This window comes from Eptatretus burgeri, chromosome 8 (assembly GCF_056783735.1).
Source record: "Eptatretus burgeri isolate ZD-2024b chromosome 8, Ebu_testis_v1, whole genome shotgun sequence".
NCBI classification, from domain to species: Eukaryota; Metazoa; Chordata; class Myxini; order Myxiniformes; family Myxinidae; genus Eptatretus; species Eptatretus burgeri.
The window spans coordinates 56,583,996-56,588,705 of NC_140968.1; the positions used below are offsets into that span (position 1 = coordinate 56,583,996).

The 4,710-nt window shown below is 45.2% G+C and overlaps 1 long non-coding RNA gene across 1 annotated transcript in view; it reads right to left on the bottom strand.

The window, feature by feature from the left end:
• The window catches only part of LOC147021797 (uncharacterized), a 41,560-nt gene extending 37,616 nt beyond the window's left edge, over positions 1-3,944 (bottom strand). Inside the window, exon 1 of the long non-coding RNA XR_015060939.1 lies at positions 3,207-3,944. This is a non-coding gene — a long non-coding RNA (uncharacterized LOC147021797). The remainder of the gene's footprint in view (positions 1-3,206) is intronic.
• Positions 3,945-4,710: the final 766 nt, after the last annotated feature.

The following is a 4,710-nucleotide window of genomic DNA, read 5'->3' on the forward strand; positions in this document are numbered from 1 at the left end:
CGTAAACAAATGAAGCTAGGGAGGCGTGGTTCGGTGCACGTATGTAGGCGATCCTAATCCGTATGCATGAATATTTTCCCGCCTGCAGAAGCTGTCAGTCGCCGACAGCCCGCCGATGAGTGAGGAAGTGTAAGTGAGCGCCGTCGGATTTTCGTTTTTGACAAAATGACGGAAAAACTTAAACAACGCTACTGCATCAAATTTTGTGTAAAGTTTGGCGATTCCCAAGTGGAAACAATCCGCAAGATTCAACAGGCCTTCAGGAATGAAGCAATGGGCACCACACAGATAAACTAGAACGGGCATTCATAGATGGCATACCTTCGCCGCCACTACTTTTTTTGTTCTTGGTATGAGTGTGGGGAACTGGTTTCATATGAATGGTCTTATGACACAAACCACATATCTATAATGTCATGACCCCCCCCCCGACTTCCGGGGGCTACGGACTAAACAACAATCAACTCACGTCGTTTTGGCGAGTCTTCACTCGCAAGCTCGGTGAATACAATGTTTCAACAAGAGAAGGTAATCTCGTTTGATGCTGGTTTCATGCAAATCGAATAAGAATTGACTGAGTTATGCCGAAAACCGCATATTTTACAAGGGCTTGACCCCCCCCCCCGACATTTTACCCCAACCGGTGACATGTGTTATGACGTCATTGTGTCACAAGATTGGGCATTAAATTCTGAACATTTTGGTGCTGGGTTCATGTAAAGCGGACAAGAATTAACCGCGTTATGACAAAAACCGCATATTTTTCAAGGTCGTGACCCCCCCTGACCTTTGACCCCGAACCGGTAACAAGAGTATTGGCATCATTGTGTCATATTGCATATCACAAGATGAGGCGTTGAATTCTGAACATGTTGGCGTTAGTTGCATGCAAATTGAATAAAATTTGACCGTGTTATCGTAAAAAGATGATTTTGACCTTTTCGTGACCTTGACCTTGACCTTTGACCCGAACGATCCCAAAATCTAATCGAATGCTTCCTGGCTAATAACCAATCATCCCACCAAATTTCATGCAATTCGGTTTAATACTTTTTGAGTTATACGAATCACAAGATTACAAATAAATAAATAAATAAACGAGAACGGGCACTCGGTAGAGCGCATACCTTCGCCACCGCTACTTTTTTCCGGGCACATTTGAAAAACGTCATTTAAAAACATCCATGACATCACAACCATCAGTCCGATGGATGTCAAATTTGGTGTTAGACGTCATTGAGGGCAGTCCAACAAAATGGAATGATAAACACTGAAAAAAATCGAAAGTTTAAAAATGACGTCATCTTGTGACATCATTTTGATGCACTTCCAATGACGTCACTACCAATCGCGGACTACCATCCTGAAAGCTCTTATTTCACGGAACATTTTAACGTTGGTTTCATGTCAATAGCTCTATCAGATCTGAAGTTATGCCTACAAGTATATTTTGACCTTGAGTGACCTTGACCTTGACCATAGAGTTAATTTGCAAAACCTGTTCATAAACAAGAGTATGGGCGTCATTGTGTCATATTGCATATCACAAGATGAGGCGTTGAATTCTGAACACTTTGGCGTTGGTTGCATGCAAATTGAATAAAAATTGACCGTGTTATCGAAAAAAGACGATTTTGACCTTTTCGTGAGTTTGACCTTGACCTTTGACACGAACGATCCCAAAATCTAGCCAAATGCTTCCTGGCTAATAACCAATCATCCCACCAAATTTCATGCAATTCGGTTTAATACTTTTTGAGTTATACGAATCACAAGATTACAAATAAATAAATAAATAAATAATAAATAAATACACGCCGACCAAAACATAACCTTTCGCAGAATGCGAAGGTAAAGAGCGGTACAACCGCTTCAAAGATGGTCACACATCAGTGCAAAGTGAAGCACGTTCTGGTAGGCCCTCAACATCGCGAAATGAGATAGTCATTGACCAAGTGAGGACCCTGCTGATGCAGGATCGTCGAATCACGATCAAAGAACTTGCAGACGAGGCAGGCGTCAGCATTGGATCCGTTCATTCCATTGTGACTGAGGATTTGGGCTCAAGGAGAATCTCAGCTAAGTTTGTGCCAAAGCTACTCACGATCGAGCAGAAGCAACTCCGTTTGGAGATCGCACAGGAGATGCTGGAGACTGTGAACAACAATCCCAACTTCTCCAACACAGTGATCACTGGCGATGAGACCACAGTGATCCATAATTTTTTCAAAAACGAAATCCGACGGCGCTCACTTACACTTCCTCACTCATCGGCGGTCTGTCGGCGACTGACAGCTTCTGCAGGTGGGAAAATATTCACGCATATGGATTAGGATCGCCTCCATACGTGCACCAAACCACGCCTTCCTAGCTTCATTTGTTTACGCACGAAAAATTAAGGTTGGATACTTTTTGAACACACCTCGTATATGCAGTATGTATATATATATATATATATATATATATATATATATATATATATATATATATATATACATATATATATATATATACATATATATACATATATATACATATATATATATATATATACATATACATACATATATATACATATACATATACATATACATATACATATACATATACATATACATATATATATATATATATATATATATTGTTAAGGATTCAGCGGTGTCGGGATTCGGACGATGGCGTCAATCACTGTCCGTAACCACTTTGGGTTTTCGCACCCTACTCTCGAGAGCCAAATGTTACAGCTTCGGCGCCACCCTAACTACCGCCGTCTCTGGGGTTATAACGCCGGCTGGTTCGGCACAATTCTCCGGTTACGCGTCTCGAATCACGATACCAAAATACACCTGTACCTTGCCAGCTGGGGGAATAGACCCCGGTTACAGACTGGTTTTGTCAGAGACGCGGAGTCTCCCAGTCTGTAACCATTTTAGTTTTTATATTCAAATCGAGCATATATAGACATCTTTCCTCGGCGCGGCACGAATTAATTAAAAGCGGCAACTTCATACGAATCAGCCAGATTTATTGGGGACATCGGGGAACACGACACAAGCAAAGCATTCACGACAATGTTACAATTAATCTATAACCCGTTCTTAACTAGGGAGCTACGGATTACTGGTTTCGAAGGGGTCCCTAACGAGATAAGCCTTAAACAACAAGCAAACAAGACACGGACAGCATGCAGACAAGACACAGAGTACTTGGTGATGTTTCATGGACGAGAGGAAAGTGTCAAAGGCACGAATGTGGCTCGTGACAAGTCGATGTCCATGGATTCGAGTTCCCAAGCTCAAACACGCCACGTGGCAAGATGGCGCTCGTCCTACTTTTGTCGCACCTCCCATGCACACGGCCTCCGCGCGTTCTGACCCCGCGTAAGGTCGACGGTGGGTTTCAGCTGGTTTCTCACAAGGTCCAGCATACAAGTCCAGGCCTGGCCTGTTCACCAGACAAGGCCAAATCGAGGTGTTGGGCTCCGCAGGCTGGGTCCAAGGGATTCCAAGATGTCGTCGAGCTGTGAGGTGAGTAGGGACAGTCAGAGGCTCCGCCACTGGACTCCGGATGAACCTGTCGATGTCTCCTCACGAAAGCCGATCGCGCCCCACCTCGGCGCTCAGTTTCACCACTGCCGATCGCAGACTCGGTGTGCTCAGGTTCAGCTTCTCTCCCTTTAGATTCACCCCTGCCTTTCCTTCGCTCGCTCGCCTCGAAGCCCACTGCAGTTTTACTTCTTCAGTTTCACTTCTCCTTTTCGGCCCTCGCTTACCTCAAAGCCGACTCACACACAACCAGCCCTATTCAGCCGATCGCGCCACACCGGCGCTCGGTTTCACCACTGTCTATCCAGCACTCCTGCAGTCATTTCCTTCACTCGCTTGCCTCAAAACCGACTGGCTCCTCCCTTCAGTTTCACTTCCTTCTCTTGGCCACACCCCCTCTCAGCGCTGGGCGGGGACTATTGTCCGGAGAGAGAGGAAGGAAGAAAAAAAAACCTCTCCGTCCACCACCAATATACCAACGATGAACAGCCTCTTACACCTCCAGACACACATGTGGCGTCTATTTACCGAACAACCGGGCTAAACATGCATTAACTGGGGGGATCTAGGCAAATCCTATATTTAATAACATACTAGGCCATTTCCGCAACAATATATACACACATATACATATAGCGATATGTATATGTATATATATATATATATATATATATATATATATATATATATATATATATATATATTGTTGCGGTCTACGCGCCCGCCGGCGTGCGGACGGCCACGTAACTCGAATCGCGGCACGTCGCCCACCGGACGGACAATCCAGTCGTGACCCTCTCGGACTAACGCCGGGAACCAGTCACGGGTGGACCTTTCGGTCTCACCGCGATCGAGCCAATCAGCCCCCGCGTGGGATAGGGTTGCTCGCCAAATTCGAACTACCTAAGTACCCACGCGGAGGGTAGACCGGGCGATCGCACCTCGCCGCAGGTCGACTTCGGACACGGGCCACTTAAGCGACCCGTTCCGTACTATCAGAATAACCGAGCGGTGTTATCGTCGACCTCGACGGTTCGATTAATTATCGGGCGTATTCAGCCCACTACCAACCCTTTACGTGAAGCAAGATGGGGATTCAATGGAGGAAAAGACGAAGCGAAGCGGAGACAGTTCAACAATAAAAGCACATTTATTCGCGACGAAC